Source organism: Strigops habroptila, chromosome 2 (genome assembly GCF_004027225.2).
Source record: "Strigops habroptila isolate Jane chromosome 2, bStrHab1.2.pri, whole genome shotgun sequence".
NCBI classification, from domain to species: Eukaryota; Metazoa; Chordata; class Aves; order Psittaciformes; family Psittacidae; genus Strigops; species Strigops habroptila.
The window spans coordinates 112554771-112576370 of NC_044278.2; positions in this window are offsets into that span (position 1 = coordinate 112554771).

Here is a 21600-nt window from a genome sequence, read left to right on the forward strand (position 1 = left end):
GTTTTCTTTAGTAGAAAGAAACTGATTAGATAGATGGAGTCATTAAAAAGCTTTATGGAGGAAATATGTTTCCAAGAGAGCCTTACAAAAGGAACGGATGGTAAAGAAAAATTTACAAGGAAGGAGAATGAATTTGCACCAAAGGGAGGAACTTGGAAAAGCTCCAAAGTGAACAACTGTGTTTAGAAGAAAGCAGTGAACATGGAGCAGTGATATACTGGTTCTTACTGCTCCCATTTTACTCTTTTTAACAGAAACCAGTCTCTCTACAGACCTGGAGATATTTTCTATCAGAATTTTGCTAAATATTATAGAAACTAAGGTGCGGTGAAAAAACCAAAGGGTCTTTAGTGATTAGGGAAGAGGTAAACTGGAGTCAAGCCTGAGAGAAGAAAATGGAAGGGAAGCTGGTCAACAACTTGGTGCTAGTTCGGTAAACGGGAGCCTGAGCTTCAGGTTTTTGCAAGACCATAGATTTTGTGTGTGAGATCTTGGCTTAGTCTCATTGCAACTGATCTGACAAATAGAACTAAGTCCCAGTTCCTGATCCTGAAAAACCTTGCTAAGCTACTAAAGTCTAGAGGAAGTTAGCATTTTTCAATCCTAAGGATCCCTGAGCCTTTAGATTTGCTGGCCTTTCCGTGCTCAAGTTGTTCTATTGTTGACAGGACTGAATGGCTCAGAATCTAAACCTGAACCAAGGTTCAGGAATTACATTTTTTTTAATACATGTCAACATCCAGTGTACTCCAAGTACATCCAACACATCAACTGCACAGGAGAATGCCCAAAACACGCTACTCCTTTCTTTTGTGATTGGAGACAAGAGGCACTTGGAGACCAGAGCTCCTGTTTGCCATTTTTCTGTCTGAACAGCCTGACAGTCATCTGCTCATTCTCTCTGTGGCCAAATGAATAGTGAATTACATTTCACACAGTGGCATGACTTCAGAGGAAGAGGCAGATGATCCCATCTTCCTAGGAAGACTTATACCTGGGGGTTGAATCTGACCCTTTGCTTCAGGTATTAAAGTAATACTGAAGTCAGTAAAGGGGACAGCAGCCATAGTGAAGGAAGACATGGACATCATTTGCCCCAGTAATGTCCTTGGTAATGCAAAAACATTATTTTCCCACTGGCTTGATAAATTTGCCTCCCATCTGCTTCCTTGGGTGATCAACGCTCATCTGGAATTTTATCACTGTCCTTTGTTGAGGATAATTTCATTGTTTCACATTTATATAGAGGCAAGGTAATAAACTCAGATTTACATAGAGCTAATTTCTTTCTTTGTGAGTGGGTTCTACAGGATGTGAGCAATTAAGCTTCTGTGGGAGGATACAGGAAACATGATTAATGGATCAAAGAGACACCAGCTAAGGGAAATGGGTATAATACCAAGGGAGATAATGCTCCATTTCATAATAGTTATGCAAATATGCCAAATGTTGGAGAATTCAATTAATATTTGACAAATGGTTTTGCTGTGATGCAGAGTAAACACATACTGGGGACAAAAAAGAGCTCTACTGCACATTATCTCTTAGCTTCCTCTCACGCAGGCTGGGATGGCTGGTTGGGCATCTCATTCCACTGCAGGTGGCAAAGAACAGCTAGGCACGAATCACTGCCAGACAGTGGTATTGTTGGGATGAAAAAGACTGCCCAAGGTTGAATTCTATGCACGCAAGGCCAGTCAGTGCTCACCAGAGTGCTCAGGTCTATTGCTCAGTCCTATGCTAAATGTTACATTTTATTCCATGTCAATGAAAAGTGGGTTAAGAATAAAGGAGACAGAATTAGACAAGGTTTATGTGTTTGATTTTCTTTTTAATTTCTTTTCTTATCTATAAAAGCAACAGTAGTAGAAAAAATAGTAAGAGCAGAATGCCTGAGCTAGTGGAAGACACTCAAAAAACCTGAGCAGCAGTTACCCAAATATAAACTGAGGTTAATACTAATCGTGTATAAAGGGAATGACTCATTCAGATATTGTAGTGATGGGATTGTACAGGTCTCTAGGTTTACTTGAAAACATATGTTTCTTTTTTGTTTGCTAGCTTTCATACTAGATATGGTATTTTAATCTCTAATACTCGGTTTCTTTACTAAAGATTTAATATGAGGTTTTGTTCTGAGAAATCCTGATCCAGAGAAGGAAGGCATTTGAGCAGCATATTGAAGAGTTTCTGACCATACCGCTTGGGCACTGGGCTGATGAAATGTGGCAAGAGTTACGGAGCTGAAGTTTCAAGTATGAAACGCAGGTTTGTCCTTCAGTTGCTACTGTGCTGTAGCTGGGTATCAGGGCTGTTCCTGTATGCATGCCCAGAACCCTTCAGTCATGAGCTCCCCGGGAGCTCCCCAGCTAGTCATCTACCTCAGTGATTTAGACAGATTTGAAACAATGGACTGACTTGAGACAAGGTGATTGACTGGACTTCCAGCCACCTTCACAGTTAAAATCTGGCTTCCACAGAAGGTCTCCAGGTAGGTATTTTGGCCAGTTCTAGAGATTTCCCCAGACAGCTCCTGCTGTCCCTAAATCAGTTTATATGCCTATGTGTGTTGATTAACATTCTGAGTGGAGAACGTGGTTAAGAGGCTCCCTTACATGGTTCCTGCTGCAGAACTGACCAAACTTTACATAGACATTCGTACACAGGCCGTCGAAACTGTTCTTACACATGCAAAACAAGTCACGTAGGACCTTTGTAATACGACAGTTAGGAGATGTTTTGTATGGAGTTTAAGATTGCCTATAGGAGATGTTTTGTATGGAGTTTAAGATTGCCTTTAGGAATGGATCATATACCAGTGGTCACATAGCACCACTGGCCAATTAGATTATCTAAGAATTGAGCAAAATAGTGGTTTAAGAAGCTGGATCACATGATCCAGTTAAGATGTTGTTGCAAGGACCCCTTGCAATGGTCACTCCATTGCCATCTCAACAACCAACCATTCTGTTTGAGAGAGCTAATTCTCCACGCAAGCATTACCCTGTGCCAAGGTCTCAAGAAACCATTTCTTTTTAGCCAACTCTCTAAGTGTGCAAACACATTCTGGGCTGTTAGCACATTCCATGCCTTGCAGCCAGGAGGAGTTCTAGGGACATTGCTTCATTGCCTAGAGATAACAAGTTGGGAAGGACTTAAGAACTTATTCTTCAAAATCCTGTGTTCCTCAGAAAATCTGCTCTTGGAAACGGCATGCTCCTATTTGACTTGGAAGCTCTCCCAGTGCTCCAAATGAGACTTCTGTTTATTGCTGTTTTCTGTGAGAGTAGGTGCCTTCTCTGTGCAAACAGACGTGCAAGCTGATGCAACCAGAAATGACTGAGCTATAAACTTATATATATATATCACACAAGGACTGTATTTTTCCAGTGTAAAGCATGATAGCCAAGTTACCCTATTTAAAAGTGATACTACTGTTGCTTCTTCGGTGCTGTTGCTTAGTGGTCAAAGCAGTTACCCAGGGCAGTGGAGGCTTGGGGTTGATCCTTAGCCTGCAAATGCCCCGCGTAAGACTAGGAAAGTCTCTTTGAGGCACATCCTGTGCTATCTGGGCTGCTATGCATCCAGGAATGAGACTGGAAGGAAAGCAGACATGGCAGTGCCAGGCTCCAGAGGAAAGGTGGGGCGACCTGGAAGTCAGGCAGAGATTGAATTCTTCTCTGCTGTGCTCTGAACTATCACTAGTATCACTAACACATTTTACATTAGGTAATCATGAGATGAACATCCAAAGCTAATGGGGGAGTCGAGACACCAAGTTAGGCTTGTCCTTCAGCCATTACACTCCTCCAGAAAGAATGAGCCATGCTCGGTTAGGCCACTACAGTGGGGATAAGGCTCTGTGCTGTGTATCCTGAGTGGACAGAAGCTCCAAAGTCCAGGAAAAGAGAAGTGCTCAGACACTTGTTATCCTCAGGATCTCATACTGGCCAGCCACCAAGCCCTTGTGTGGCACTCTCGGCTACCCTGGGAAGTGTCTGATTCTTTTCTTTGAGAACACAGACCTTACACACATAGTTTCAGTTCTTTGATTCACCCTGCTGAGCCCAGGCTCTGTGATGCCTGCAAGTGCATGAACAGGCACTCTGGATCTCATCCTTGCAGCATTTAAGTGTGCATCTTCCCTCTGCTTTTGACTATGAGCCCTATTTTCTACCTGTAAGGCACGTGCTCATTCGTTTTGATTCACTACGGTCAAGTTACAAGATCTTAAGAAAATCCTCATCTCTTCTACAAAGCCATGTATTTAAATCAGAGCTAGTAAGTGTTAATAAACACTGGTATTTTCCAGAGTTTATGATTTCTTTTAACAAGGAATTTTGCTGTGATCTTGAGTTATTGCCTATAATAGATGACTTCCTTGTTGTCAGGGCTGATTCTATCTCAAAATGTATTAATCTAACCCACATGTACACTTTAGTTAAATGTATCTTGGCAGACATCCACCACTGGAATCAGTGTATCTTTCTAATTGGACATAAAATTTATAGGTTTATCATATGATTCTTTGCTGTACAGTGTGTCCAATTAGATTTAATGAGCTCAGTTTCAGGACAAGTTGGCCAAATCAGTGCTACTGCTGATTTACAGAGGCTACCCAAAAAGCCACTTTATTAATTTCCTTCCTAAATCAAAACTTTCCAGGAAATATTGTTGCTTCTTTTCCTTTTAGCATGTGAATATACAAAAGCCTTATTTTGGAACTAAAATGTCTCCCTAGTGTGTAATTTCCAATGACTGTTGTAATATCTTTGTTTTTTCTTGCAAATGTTTTGGCAACAAAGATAAGCCTAGTATATTCTTATATCATGTTAATAAAACCAAGGTAAGTAGCATAATGACTGAGGAGTCAGTAGCAATGTAGCTATCATAGCATGAATTGAACAAGCCAGCTTGAAATCCCATGTAAATACTTGGCAGCTGGTGCCCAAGCTACTCTAGCAACACTGCCAGCTCAAGAGTTCAGTGTAAAAACATTCTTGGTTAATACAGAACTGGTTTAACATGCTTTTCTCTGGAACACAGTCATGCTGGCTAGGACAGAAGGAAGCTTTAACCACTACTATCTGAATGTACTAGACCTTGCAAGCTACACAAACCTGAGCTGGTCCACGCTGGAAAGCTGTGTACTACAGATGTAATTCAACAGAACATAGCTGACCTCCTGGAAAGACTAGAGCAAGGAGAACAACACAGAAGAAGGATTTCATTTGGCCTCCTCATCGCTGCAGCACTAGCAGAGGGGATAACAAAGCAAACTGGTAAATTGTCAGTTAGAGGTGCAATGCAAAATGTCAGTGTTGACACACAGTTGACAAAAGTGGTATTTGGGAAAAAGAAAGGAGATCCAAACACGAGACAGTCATTCACAAGGAAGGGTTCTCTAACAAGCTGAAGCTATTTTACTTGGTATCCTTCTGTTTTCTACCTTTCATCTAATGTCAGTGGATGGCTGACGGGAGGTGGTAGACCAAGGTTCTCTTTCCAATTGCAAGAGCAGGGTTGGGAGCAACTGGAAATGGCAGCCTCACTCCCACCTTCTTCCCTTCGCTCAGCTGCATGACTTCCTTCTACCTTGTCACCTGCTGATGTGTTTAGACAAGGCACTTTTCCTAGTGGGATCACTTTCACAGCTGCAAAATGGGAATAATGAACCCATTTTGGAAAAATGCATTTAGAACTATCACCATAAGCCTCAGGAGCGGAAATTACTGTTATTGCAGTTTTACCAGCCTCTACTTGCTTTGTGATAGTGTCCCACGCCATGATCACTTCATAAATTGCTAGTTCTGATTTACTAAGGATTAAACAGTTACATTCGTGTTTGCATTGGACAGACATGTACCAAGGCTTTCCTGCCTGCTACCCTTGCTGCTTCTTACAGAGACGTTTCTCATTTATATACAGAAATAATGAGACAGAAAAATGTTAAAAGGATTGTTTGAAAGCTGCAGATCACTTCTGCCAATAGTTATTTATCTGTCCACCATTTTGTCTGTGCGTATTTGATTTTCTTTCAGGGCATATGTAACAACAAATTACTTGGCAGAATCAAAGCCGCTCATTTTACACTTGCAATGCTCCCTTTTGACCTGTCCACAAACAGGCAGCATAGTGGAGGACATAGGCGCATTTTACACTTAGTAATCTTTCGGTGTTAATTTATTTACATGCATCTGGTTGCTTTCCTAATAGAACAGACCAGGTTTCCTTACCTAATGAAAGTAGTAATGGGAAAATTGTTTGAGATGTTATAATGAAAGCCAATATATTATGATGAGTCTTTGGCAGAGTGTGTTAAGCATGAGTACCTTGTGTGTTAACTGTTTCTTTCACCTGTACAGAACAAATTTTGGACTAACAATAACAACGCATTAGCATTCTATGGAGTGAAGTCAACATTAACTAAATATTCTTGCCAGATCCCCTGAGAGAGAAGCAGCTCATTAACTTCTTTTACAGATGAGGAAACAACATCGGATTAGCATTGAAACTCCACTGACATCTGTGGAGTTACTCCAGATTTACACCAGACAAAATAAGACTAATATTAGTCCTCAAAAGAATAAGCCATTTGCTCCTGCTTATCCAGTCAAAAAGCTGCACACTCAGGATTAGAAACCGAAGACATCCTCATTTCCTTTGCTGTTATAAGAAGACTTTCTACTGAAATAGCATCTATAAACCTTTAGCTAGGGTAATGTAAAAAAAAATGCCACACCACCACAGAATCTTACATTGTTCTCCCACTTGTGTCTAGGAATAATTGCCCTGTCTAGAAAGGTCTGTATCCAACGGAAATAAATGAATGAGAATAAATTATTTTTATGAACTTCAACTTGTCCAGAAATGTGAATGTTTTTCTGGGTAAAATTTAATAGCAGAAAAGAATAATGAGCTTCCAGAGATTGCCAATGAGCAAAGAATGTGAGTTAAAAGCCCTTTTATATGCAAATTCTTCATTATGTTTGGGGGTTTTCTTCTCTTTTTTTCCTCAATTTTTTTTTTGAATGCAAAAGCACAATGGGACATCAGTTCTTTCAATTTACATATGAATACCCAGAATTCAATTTCCACTTACAATTATTCCAAAGTCCTGGTGGTTCCTGTCAGCATTTAGGGTCTGGAGTAAAGTGGGATTCTGCTGACTTCTCTAGACAGAGAGCTCTGCAGAAATTAGGGGTCTACACTATTTCTGCAAAACAGAAAATCTTCTGCAAGGTATGTGTTCATTCCCAGGTAAGTGGTGGCAACAGCATTATTTCTGAAGCAGTATGACTTGAAAACACAAATACAACTATCATGTGTTGAATGCCTTATGAAATACTCATTGCAGTGATAAAGCTGTGTCAGTTATAAAATACTCATTGCAAGCCTGGCAACTAGAGCTGAAATTTGGCCTTACACAGAGGATCAGTATGAAGTGTCCTGTATAAGCCCCACAACCTCAAACAAGGTTGAAGTCCTACTCAGTAACTCCTTGCTCTGAGTGGCCCTTATGCACTGGCCAGTGTCCCCTTCCCACGGCTGAGCAGTACCCTAAGAATGCAAACTCCTTGAAATCAGGTTAGAAGGTAACTGTAACTAAATCTTGAGTATTCCAGATGAAATAATACCAGATCTGCTGACTGAAAAACTGCTTCCTGGGTCAGAGACCAACACGGAGGCCAAAACTCACGAACCAGTTCGGTGATATCACTGACACTACACAGATGCAAGCTCATACAGAATCTGGTCTGCTGAAATTAAAACTAATATTCCAATGGGGTTTGATAGTCTTCTGAAGATATAAAATACTTAAATATTTAAAATCTGAAAATCTAAATAGGAAATAAAAGATTTATTTCTTCCAAAATTGTTTTTCACATGCAACTCCTTCCAACGCTGAGTGTATAAGAAAACCAATTATGTAAGTCTTTGCAAGACCTATTTTGAGCCAGCAAATTAAACCCATTTGGATGTTAGCAGAACACTGGAGATTGTAGTCCATTTCCAAAAATTTGCAGAGATAAGAATGAGAGATTGAGAAAACCCCACTAAATCAAAGGCAGCATTTTAAAAACTATGGAGATGCCTCAGAGATGCCTCTTTCCTAATACCGTTTATCATCAGGTGGGATTTTTCTCTGTCTCATATGGCAGCACTTGAATGCATGAGAGATGCTGGCAAGTCTAACAGATTTTGTGTGGGAAACTTTTCCTTTGTCAACAGTAATAACAACCTTCCTGTACAATAAATTAGAAAGCCTATGGATTTCCTGGTTCTTGAACTGTATTACCAAACAGCCATGAAGGTGAATTATTTCACTGGCTGATGTTTCATTATTTAAGGCATATATTCACCTTTATTTTTAATTATGTGCACTAGTAAAACATAAAGGGGGTTAGATGCTAAAAGCAGAGATACAGGTAATGAGATACATTCTCTTTAGGGAAAATCTATAATTTACATATGGATCTTCTGTCCTTCTCGGCCTTCTCCCTGACACCGGTCACAGAGCCACAGGGTGACAGAGTGTTCCTTTTCAGGGTCGGTGTATCACCAGATCCACAGCATGAATAACTTACCCCGGGGTTACATTCACCCACATTTAAAGCACTCAGCCTCCTGTTGAGCTTGCTTCCTAGCAGAGGCTTGTCATAATATAAAGTGAGAAGTCAGTCTGGGATATGGCAGGATCAGGACCGTGCTTAACTGAGAGTATAGGCTTCTGATTCCTTCAGAATTGCACTCTCTTAGTTGTATTTGCAGCTCTCAAAAGCACAGACCAGGAACAGAGGAAAATCCATGCTGTCAAGCTGAGCTACTCCCAAGATTTACCTTATGAGTTCCTTACAAAATAGGATGTGAAATGCTGTAAGAGTAGTTTGCACAAGTATTGTAGTAGCAGCTAAATGAATATGCACAGTTCTACCACTGCAAATATGGCCCAAATCTCCTATACCTCATGGTTTAAAAACAAAATTATATTGACAACAAAAGATGGCCAGGAGCCTGAAACACTTCTAGGATAAAGTAATGCTCCCAGTTCAGAAACAAGAATTCTCACATCCCCTCTCCTCAGAGAGTCTTGTGGCTGCTGTGCTCTTCCACAGTCTTGTCTTTTCTTTGGATGTGGACAGATCAAACAAGGACTGCTCCCACTCCTTCTGTAGTCAATAGGAACAGCTCCAGTTGACTTCAGTCACATTGGTTCAGGCCCTTAATCTCCCTGAATGTATTTCCATTCGAACAAGCAGCAGACATTGATATTACCAGAGAAAAGGGGGGTGACATGAATCTATTTCCAAACAAAAGAGATTTACGGGCCAGTTGGAATTACAGCACATCTATTTTGTTTAAAGTTAATGAGCGGCATGATCCAATAATAACTGTATATTATGCTTTTCATAAAGCTCTTAAGGCATTTCATAATCAATTAACAGCTGAAGCACGTCATCATTACAGAACATTTTGCAATAATCCATTAGGAATTAATGTAGAGTGAGCTTTCCATCATCACTAAACAAACTGCTACACAGCTAGGACCCATGCCAAGCAGACAGGCTTTGAATATACTAGTGAAGATTATATATTCCCTGCAAGCATACCATCAGGACTTTGCATTTACCTCCTCCCCACCACCTGCAGGTTTTTTTATGTTCAGCCATTTCTTTGTACTCTGATGACATTAATAAAATCCCGTGTTTCTGTGCTGCATTACCTTAAATTCAGGTATTTAGGACAAGATGGATCACAGAAAAGGCAATATGGAGTAGTTATACTCCTGGATTGAAAATCAGTCCCTAGAATGACTTCATGCATTTCTGAAATCTTTCTTAACAGCTCTGTGAGGAAGACTCACAAATAAACTTTTGTTGCTTCCTCTTAAATCACACACACAGAATCACAGAATGGTTTGGGTTGGAAGGGACCTTTAAACATCGTTTAGTCCAACCCCCAAGGTTCCAAGGGGTTTCCACCACCCACATACTCCACACCCCTGGACTTCCACAGAAATTGTGACAATAAGGATTTTAAATCCCAGTCTAAAATCTTGCTACTCCTCCTGGTTTTTTCCTGTTAATAATTCCGGACATATCCCCGCCTCCTCAGATCAAACACAGCAAAGAGGGAGAGAGCACCTGTGAAGGTTTCTCCGAGCTGTTTTCAGACCTAGCAATTAAGTGCCTGGCTTTCACATGTATTTTAAGGCAGCAGTAATGCTATTAGGCTACTTAGATTCCAGAGATAATGTCTGGATCTAAAATCCAAGCTTGCACCTAAACAGCTCCCTCGCCTGGCAATAGCAGGCTGTTCCCTCTCCACTAAGGTATTTGTGGCTTTCCGCACTCGTCTGCCCAGCAACAGTTTGTTGCTTCCTATCTGCAGCAACAGTTTAATGTAAGCATCTTGCCCTGAGATCAGCAGCAGCAACGTACAGTATGATTTACAAGGGGGGAAAAAAAAGCTGCTTCTTCAAAGATTAAAACTCCTTTAGATGTCTGACATCGGGCCCCCACACTGACAGCATCACACAGGATGTAACTTTTAAGCCGCTTAAGCAAGACATGTTTTTGTTTTACAAAGACAGCACACAGTCTATTATTAATCTTTTGCATGAGAGACATGGCAGTTTCCCCACTGTTATGCCAGACAATATGGTTTGATTGCTTCTGCCTCCTGTCAAGTCTCCAACTGGAAATGTGTAATATGAAATGAAGTGCAGCAAAACAGATAAGGATGTGCTGAGGTAGTTAAAACAGGACTGGGGTAATTAAGGATTGGTATCCATCCTAGAAACAAAATAAGTCCACAGTTGGGATGGTTTGATTAATATTGCAGGATTGTAAGGCTACTGATGACACACACTCTGTACAAAGTGGAAGGAGAAAAATATTCTTAAAATAGGAAAGTTTAACACTAAATGGTGTGCACTGGGAATATTTGTTTCAATATTTTCAGGAAATATTCTCCTCTGAGCAGAAACAGGAGTAGAAAATGGTTCTTGCAGGAGCTCTAGCAGCAAGTTATATAGCAAGAGGCCTCTCTGATCTTTTTGCTAACAGGTACTGCCTTGTTATTATGTGCTTAGAGACCTGTGGCAAACATAGCAGCAACAAAGGAGACTGAATGCCAGTGTCCTAAAAAGCTAGCAGCAACTGACTACATAAAACATGAGGAATTCCTCCTGTGCGAGCCACATATTTTTAAACAAAGCCAAGAGCTACTTCTTTCCCTGCACCAAAAAAATGAAGTACTGCCTAGGAGAGCAGTGCTGAACCATGAATTGCTCTTATTAATGCTATATCAGCCAACTTCAAAAACAACCCGCTTTGCTCCGGAAGGCACCAGAATCCATGCAATGGAGCGAAGCTTACTGCTGGGTATCTGATCCATAACTCCTGATCTTTTGAATCTCTTTTAGAGAGTTCATTTGCCCTCAGTACCCTATATCCTTACTGTGGCCAGCTGCAATTCCTTGACTATCAAAGAGAGTCATTAATTCCTGAGCCTTTAATTCTACATTTACAAAGCAATGATCCCTCTCCTTGGGAGAAGAAATGCAGTCCAAGCATGACTGCGAAGCTGCACCCGTACCTGTGCAGTGTATGTAGGACAGGGTGGAAGTACAGATTCCCATTGGCTTCAAATGGGGTATATGACCAATAAGGGAAATAAAATCTCCTTCAAAAAGATAAAGGAAAAATGAGTGAAACAATTCTCTCCAAAATATATATTGTTTCTCTTTCTTTTCTCATCTGCTAATCATGCCTCATCTTGTATGGAGTCATCATCTCTCTTTTGGATGAGGGAGATATTCATGCAGTGTAGCCTTGCTCAAACTGAGTATATTCCTACTTTATTTCCCCAAGTGAATGTATCCATTGAACCAATTCGTCAACTGGAAATTGCTGTGCGTGAGCCAACCACAGCTTTCTGTGTTGTCAACTGAAGGATGCACATTGCTGACAAGCTCAACAAAACAGGCCATTTCACAGTTGTGAGCTGCAGAGTGATTGAGCCGATGTAGACTTCCAGCAGTATGCTTGCCTAAAGAGCTACTGCTTCGCATTCCCCTCTCAGCACAGCATGTGTTAAGGATGCTTCACCCTCATTCCTTCTGTGTGGAAAGAAAAGATACTGCAGTGATTACTTCTAAATAATGACTAACACCAAAGGAAAGCATATTAATATCAGCAGTGGTCCGGTGCCTAGTGTAATGCTAGGAGGCTGCTTAGCTTATGTTCAAGGCTAAGCTCTGCTGGGCCTGCTGGATGCTCCTGATAAGTGTTTTATCTAACAGCTCACTGATAAGGATCTGAGTTTGAATGCAGCCCAGGACACAAGTGACCCAGTTGCTTCTTTTGCCTTAAGGGTTTGAGCTTGTTTTCTGGTGAAAGTGCCATAATGCCCAAGTTACAGAGCACTCTGAATGTCTCTCTTGACCACCTTTGCTGACGTTGTTCCACCCTGCGTAGAATAATTAATTACCACAGGGTCCTGAGAGAGCATGGCTTGTACCTTAAGGTAGGCACCTGGAGAGGGGATGGGGGTTCTTGACTGTTCTCCAGAGTCTTAATTTGCTAAATATGTGATTGAAAATTCCAGATGAATGCTAGGCAGGCAATGCACAATGACACAGACTTAAATTTGGTCATAACACTACTCAGAGGTGAACTACTGTGGTAAAGGAGTATCTTTACCACCCACTTCTTCAGTGTCAATCACAACTGGATTCTGGTGCCTTCTGAAGTGACTTCCAACTGTGACCAGTGCAACACTCCAGGGTAATCCACAGTTTTATAGGATCAAATCATATGCAACCACACAGCTGTAGTGCAGTGGCGTAACTTCCTCTAACTACAACTAGAGAAGACCCAGGCAGCTACATGCTCCTTGGATGCACAGAAGGTGGTTCGATCATTTAAATCAGTTCCCATTACATTGCTGGGCAACAATGTCAGGATATGGCAAGCTTCAGTAGGTCTCTACGATGAAGTGAAGCCTATTTCCAGTTGTTGTTTTGGGGTTTTTTTTTTTAATGATCTGACACATAACACTTAGCAAAAATGTTTGATTCAATCTTCAGAAAGTAGAAGATTCTCCTTGATTTAGGCGGGTCACAGAAGTTACTCACTCCAAACCACCAGTCTTCACTTTTAAGAGTCAGTGATAATCTAGACCAGTCACACTTTTTAATCTAAATAATTTTCTTTGGAAAGCACCATTTCTATAGAGGTGGGGGTTTATGCAAAGCTATCAATTTTTATTAAGAAATAGTGAAAATCTTCCTCTTTCAGTATTCTTCAAATGAGAAATGTTTAACTTCAATACTGTTCACCATTTAGTGACAAAGCTCATATAAAAGAAATCTAACCTGAAACAAAATATTTGGAACAGATAAGGTACTCATGTAAAATTCAGTCATTTTTATTTAACAATTTATCAGAGACACTTCCCATTCCATTCACCTCCCTGCCCCTCAAAAGGAGAAGCAGAATTTGTCCCACTTGGAATAAGGAAAACTTATGATCCATTAGGAATGAGAAAAGCTTATTTCAAGCTTTCCCCAGACCAAAAAAAATATTTCCCAGCCAACCCTACCCAATAGACTACTGTGTCTCAGAGCTGTAAATACAGTTTGCGGATCTTGCATCTAGTTTTTGTTTACAGTGATGGTTATATATCTGCATAGGTAAGCCAGGTTTTCCATGACAACAGTGTGTACTTCTACATTTCCAGCTTGTGGTGGCTCTTGAAAACACAAGACTAAGAGAATACAGAAAGAAAACCTTACAGCAAAAAAAAAGAGAAGAATCTCAAGAGCCAGAATTAGGTAACGCATAGAGTAGCTGAGCTTGTTCAAGTAGGTAATTGTATTAGTATTGACTCAGTGTAACCATCTCTCTTTCATAAATGAATGCTTTGCATGACTGGTTTTCTGTGAGTATTAAACGCATTGGATTTTTTCTTGTTATTGAATTTGATAGAAAAAAACCCTGCAACTACATAGATGGAAGCAAAGAGAACTAATCCCTAATATTTTATGTGAGAGGAAACATACATAGTAGTGAATCCAAATGTAACTAGAGATTATTGGAATTGCTAGGGTGCATAATCATGCTTATCTCTACTGGAAAAAGATCCAAAACCAGAACTCCAAATCTGAAGCCGTCAGGAATGTACTGTTTCAAATACCCACCACCTCCAACTGTGAGCTTCCATGTGGGCCCAGTTTTGAAACAGAATTTCATGCCCACCTCAATATTATGAGGTTGCTCCTCTAGTCCCTGCTCATGTGCCGAGTAGCACCTACTCATGCAAGTTATTACTGAAGGAGCAGGGGATAAGAGTATCTCCCCCCTTCACTTCTCATAACACTGCAAAAGAAGTGCAATATATATCTTTGCATTATAAATCTAAAGCCTTAGGCGAAAGAAAAGAAAGGTTATGGACTTGGCCTCTGGGATCTACAGGACTGAACTGATAAGAACATCCAGAGATATAATATCAGATATTATATCCACAGATACAACATGGAGAAAGACTTTGGAATTGAGCCCAGAAAGAACTGCTGATACGAGACAGAGTTCCTCACACTTGTCCTAAAATCTTAAAGTCTGGTATTAATATATCAAAAGGGGTTTAGGCCGGAAGTAAACTTGCACAGTTTTATGAGGGACAGGTCTTTACTGCCTAGTTCAATTTGTATGACCATATAACCCTCAGGCTCTGGCCAAGCTTTTGAGAAGTATGGTAGCTGGGAAGGTCTTTACGGTCAAGTTACAAAGCTCTTTTCAGTAGCAGGTAAACAGGAACCAGACTTTCTCCTTTTATCACACTATATATGGAAATGTCTTCTAGTGACATCATTAGTGATATTACTGGATTCAGCCGACATACAGCCAGAATCTACCCCACTCCTCCACCCATGAGTGTAATCCCCTGACACCTCCCTTCTGACATAAACAATTATGTCCACCATACAGCCCAAGCCTGACTGATCTCTCTTCCCAGGCCCAAAGCTGGCTTGTGAACGAGACATCCCAGCTTGCCAGCCTGAAATCTCCACCTTCTCTAGCCACCAGTTCACACAATCCAGCACCTCACATTTGATGGTTTTGGCCCAGGAAAAGATAAATAAACGTACATCTGTCCAGTTCTGCCCAGGCAAGTGAGGAGGCAAGGAAGAGAAAACTTCCTAATCACTTCAGGAAATCATCTGAAGTTCTGAGAGATGAGGTTTAATTACAGACATTAGCCTAATACAGAGCTGCAAGTACTATGAGCAAAGCAAGGACTATGGACACAATTCTGCTTACTACACCATGACCCATGAAGAAAGGAAATCCTTCACAGATTCATAGTTCCTGAGACCAAAAGGAACTGCAATGTCTCCGGCCCATAACCTCAGCACAGGCTGCAAGTTTCTTCCATATGATTAATGTGTATTTTGTCTAAAAGATATTAACTCCTACTTTAAAACCCCCTAAGTTATACTGATGTACCACTGCCTTGTTAAGGCACCCACTGTTTAATTATTCTCACAGACTGCACTATATTTCAAGGTTGAAGCTATCCCACTCTGACTTAAAGCTTTTGGATTTTGCAGTGTCATCAAACGTGAAGACCCATCACGTTTGATTATAGTGACATCTATGTCAAAAACGCACAGGACCCATCTCCCTGCTAAACATGCAAAGCACAAAGTGGGCTAATACTGCTGTGTGATTTTCTAATGTTATCTGGGGATACTGACGCTTTATTTTGCTTCCCCAGTCACAATAAGGTGATCATCAGGGAAGCAGGAGGAAGCAGAAGGCACTGTTATGTGCCAGAAAGAATAAAGAACATGCTGTAAACAATATCTATGTGCCAAATGCTACTGACTCTTTCAACAGATCATTGAGCAGTCAACAGCTCTGGTATGGAATTAGGCTGATTGTTTAGAGAAAAGTCCGTAACTGAATCAGCCATTTGGATATCTGGCTGTTATGGTTTAGGAAAATTATAAAAGAGCTCACAGCATTAGTATCTTTATACTCCTAAGGGAGGCAAATTATCTGCTGAAAGTCATGGAACTGCACATGAACTTTGAGAACTAAAAGCTTTTTGCACTTAAAGTTTCTCCAAAACATTTTGTCCTCTAACACTGAAGATAGCATCAACAGCAACAGAAGTTGATGGCTGGTGTGAGAATCTTAAAGGAAGTGACAGTAAGTGTTTGCCAGTTAAGTATATTTTTATGTCAAGAATAAAAAATAGAATATGTCAAACTATACCTAAAAGTAACTACAAATGTGTAAGCTAATGGAATTAATTTGCATTTGATTCTTTAAAAGTCTCAGCTCTTCCTGTAAGTAGTCCACTTCCTTCAATTCCTAAAAGATCAATAGGACTTGAAAGCATTTAGTAACTTGCAGGAAGTTGCTCAGCACTACAGCATGGTGTTTATAGTGAGATTTTGAAAGCCTGGCTGGTATGACAGGTTCTTCAGAGAGAAAGACATCTTGAAGCAAAGAAAGTCTTTTCTCAAGCGTACATCTTCAGGGAATCACTGTAAGTCACGTAACTATTAATATATTTATGATGATTGAATGTGAAAATGTTATACATAGACATCAACTTTCAGAACAGTTGTGATTTAGAGAGCTGCAGGTGTGGCTTCTGTAAATCTCATATAGCTCACTGCCAAAAGAGGAGACAGCACAAAAAGTTAAAAGCAGATGTACTAAAGCATTTATATCAATAGTCGGTATTGAAGAAACCTTTGTCAATGTCCATGACTTATCTTACCACTTCTGTAAAACATGGTACAGATGTAACTGCCTAATCTGACTTTTAGTCACAATATTTAGCTACCTGAAAGATAAAGAATAATGTAACACTATACATTTATCTTCTTTCATTCTCTCTCAGCTTTGGAACTGTGAGCCTTTGAAAGCAGATGACATATTCAATTATTATCAAGTAAATTTTTTATCTGTTATTTGATCACTTGTGACAGCAAATGAAACACAGAAAGACTAAACGTGCACTACAGAATTAGCCTGAAAAATGTAGCAGTTATTGTAGTGTAGCCAACACACCAAATGTAAAATATCTGTCAGAAGTTTTGAATAACATTTTTATGCTTTTCAGACAAGATCAGCTGAAGTTCTGGTGACAGCATATTTCTATAATATCTTTCAGAATATCACACATCGTGTCCTGCTGAAAGAGGAATTCTCAAGTCCAAGAGTCCTGCTGTTACCTGGAGCTCTAGGGAAAAAGGATAGCATCTTGGTGTGTTTTAGTCTTAGCTTCAAATGTTCATAGATCAGAATGTCTCCTTTTGTAAATCAATGTAATTTCCCTGACAATACCAGCAGATGAATCCAGTCCTTTGTTTTCTATCACAATTCACATTTTCTTCTAAAAGTTATTTTAGGCTCTACACTGACCGAACCGTTGTGACTGTGAAACTGCTACCCAGAGTTCAGGAAAAAATTGTTCTGCAGGATGGTGACAGTGCAAAACACTTCTGTTACCTTGACAATAGGGACTGGCTTTCTGTTTGAGATACTTATTGTTTGTAAAGTCAGAAGAAAGCACTATCATCATTTACTCTGACCTTCTATATATATAGAGGTCATCACAATTTCCGGGCTCAATTCTTGTATGAATTTTTTAAGGAAAGCATCCTGTCTCAATAGAGACATTGCCAGTATTGACACATTTCAAATCAGATCAGATGTATATTACTCCACCAATTTATTTGCTTGCATGTTTTTAATCTCATTCTTTGTGTAAATATGTTGAGCTTTAACCTGGGAGCCTGAAAAGTCTGTTCCTGAAATGTTCTTTCCCACACAGGTACTTCCACTTCACAGCTGACTCACTCCGGAAAGCATCTCTTTCATGCACTTGTTCTACCACAGTTAGATTGAGCTCTGAAGATCTCCTCTCCAGAAGACAAAGAGAACTATAGTCTCTGGGACAGTTCAGTGAGTGACATCTATCATGAAGTCATCTCTGAGAATAAAGATTGAGTCACATTTTTCAGAGGCTACCAAACTACTTTCAGACAGTAATAACTAATGTTCACTTGTGTTCTGAGGTAGCTGCTGAGCTAGAAAAGAAGGCATCGTTATCCATCACCTCAGGTACTATTGTTACCAGGACAAAAAAATTCTGGGCCTTATCTTTCAGTACTGAAATTACTCAGAGTTTGTCTTTGACTTCACTGGCAACAGAGAAGTCTCATAAGACGAGTTCATCTCACCCCACTTTAAACGTCTAACTCTGATTTACTTTTTATGTACTTTTTATAGTCGGTAAAAGATAAATAGACACTTCCATGGCACATTCTCTCCCATCCAAAACTTGACAGAGGAAGGTTACCTAGCTTCAGTATTTTAGGTAACTATATGGGAGATTTCCATGTTAAATCTCTCCATTTAACATGAGAGAAAAGATGACTGTAATGATGCGATTCAGGGGAGATCCCACAGGGGTATGACATGAAGAGAGAATAAGAAAAACAAGAGCCCAGAGTAAATCTGAAAGTGTGGAACCAAAAAGAAATCAAAAGCACAGGAGTTCTTGAGTGGTGTAGACACAGCAAACCCCAGAGGTGGAACTGCACAGAGGCGGGAAGTATTTGCTGTACAAGTGCTGTGGCTCCAGCACCCTTTAGAGAAAAAGAGGTCCAGAACTGCTGGAGTCTGTGAAAAATCAGAAATCCAAAGAGCTTTGGCAAGCAACATTTGTTTCTTACTATCAGGAAATATTTTGACAGTTGGGAATGATACTGTCTGGCAGGTTTTGCCACTGTAGGTTCTTGGGGAAGGAAAAAATTCTCCAGGGAAAGGCCCTTGTAGCATATATGTATTTGCACCCATACGATTACATTTTGTATTTGAACTTGTAACTCCTACCACAGTTACTGCACTTCAATTACTGCTTGTGTGATGTTTTCTCTTTCTCTCCATACACACACACGTAAAAACATCTGTATTCATTAAAAGACTAAGCTGCTACCATCACAAAAGTAGGATATAACAAAAGGAAAAAATATTCAATTCAGTAATAGCATTTCCCATCCTTTTACAGTACTACGTAAAATACCCTATAAATTCTCAGCAGGTTTAGGGGGAGATTACTGCACACTGATAGCTCAACCTAAAAAGACTTTTTTCTAGATTACAAATAAAATAATAATGATTGTAATATAATCCTGGCAGCAGATTTTTACATCTACATCCAAAGGATGTGCAGGATTATTACAGAACAGTGCAATGTCTTAAAATGTGAACCAAACCTTTTTACTGAGCTGTACTGCAGACTCCACTGCTGCAATCAATACTCCAAACAGCCCTATTTTTCTTGGACAAAACTCCTACATATATCTGACATTTGAGGAAGCCAGGTGAAGAAATCAATAGCTAAACAAAAATGCACTTAATCATATCTCCTCTGGACAGATGCAGATTGGAAAATCCTATATGGTGCACACATTGCCTTCTGCTTAAAGCTTAGAAATGAAGCTGTGTTTCCTAAATGGCAATGTCCTGTTGCGAGAGCATTGCCGAAGCTGGAGTGAATACAGCAGCAATTAACTGTGTGCCAGCCCATGTGAGATGATCTATTGCTCAAATATAAGTTTAGGTATAGTTTTTTGTTAGAGCACTTCAGCATAAATACATAACTTAATAACAAAAAATTTATGTACTTTATAAGTGTAGCAGCTTTACTGGAATATATAGCGAAGAGTCACACATTCACTTTAACCTTACGTCTACTGGGCTGCGTTTTCATGCCTTGAGTCAGCCCAAGGAGGAATTTAATATACACACATACTTTATCTTACCTTAATGGCTTTAAGCAGTGAGCATTATTGGACATTTCTCATGGCCTTGCAGGCGATCATTAAACATATGTAACAGCCCTACTATATAGACACTAAATGAGTATAGATAGCTCTAATCCCAAAAATGTCTGTCTTCAAAGGTGCATTTGTGCACAGAACGGCTGCTGTACTTAGAGGTGCTCCTTTACTTGACATTGCTTCATAAAGCCCTTTGAGATAACCACAGCGCGAGAGATGTTTTAGAAAAACACAGTTTTATTTCTTCTCTGCTTTAGCCCTAAAGCGGTTCAGCGTTATTTGAACATCAGCAACAGCACTTCCTTACGACTTCAAAGTCAGATTCTAACCTCAAATTGGCAGTGCACCTCGAGATTAAAAATCTGCCTGGCGCTGTAAGAAATGGATACTTTCAGCAGAAAGCAGAGCAATAGGAGGTAACAACACGACAGTCTAATATCACTCAATTAGAAGGCACATTAAGGTTACACTAAGGTGCCTGACACGAACGCTCTTACAGGAAACACTTTAAGAAAGGCGTGAGGAAAAGGATGACACCATTAAGCTTGGGGTGAGTTTTGTAGCTGTTATTAACCTGGAGGAAGGGTGAGATTCCTCCTAACTGACCTTTTCAGTGAAAACCTCCACGTCAGGCGCTCTGCAACCACACAGCCCAGGTAATGCCTTTTATTTGCAAAACATGCAATCCTGAAAAGAAGAAAATGCAAACAGATGTCTGAGGTGTTTCCTACCTAAACAGCTATTGTCTGTTTAGGAACACAGTGAGAGGTCTCTTCTCAATACGAAAGAAGAGCATCTCTGTGCTGGAGCCAGCCTAAGCCATGGAAACCGGGAAGCAGCTACAGGTGTTTTGGGGTCCTGCTGGTACAGAGATAACAGCAGTTCGGGCAGGGTGCAATGGGGTTCCTCAGTGAATTCAGCCCTCCAACTGTCCCCAGCCAGCCCCTGCTCCTGGAGGAAGTAGACACTACTATCCATTTTTGTTTCAGGCCCATTATAGCAGAGTTTGACCAACTCAACAAGCGCTTCCATCCTACTGACACACAAGAAAGCAACTGCTGTTGTGATTTCACCTAAAGGGGGCTCCAAGAAAGCTGGGGAGGAGCTTTTTACAAGGGCGTGTAGGGATAGGACAAGGGGGAATGGCTTTAAACTGAAAGAGGAGAGATTTAAGATTAGGTATTAGGAAGAAGTTCTTCCCTGAAGCGCTGGCACAGGGTGACCAGAGAAGCTGTGGCTGCCCCATCCCCAGCAGTGTTCAAGGCCAGGTTGGACACAGGGGCTTGGAGCAACCTGCTCTGGTGGAAGGTGTCCCTGCCCATGGCTAGGGGGTTGGAACTGGATGAGCTTTAAGATCCCTTCAGCCCAAACCACTCTATGATTCTATTTGGGCACTCACCAATCAAGTCAACACGGCACGACTCGGAGCAACGCGTTTCCGCATGAGATCCGCTCTCGGGCTGCCAACGCTCCCCACTGACCGCTGCTGCGCGCCCGTCCCGCACAGCCGGCGGGGCCCGGCGGTGACTCACCCCCCTCCCACCCACCGGCGGCTCCCTTCAGGCGGGCGAGGAGCGGCGGCGGCTCATCCCTGCGCTTCCCGCCCCGCCGCGCTCCGCCACAAGAGGCAGCGGCAGCGGCAGCGCAGCCGCGGCTGGCGGGAGCCGTGGCGAGGCCCGGGGGCAGCGGGTCCCTCAGCGGGCGGCAGAGGGCGCCCCGCGTTCCGC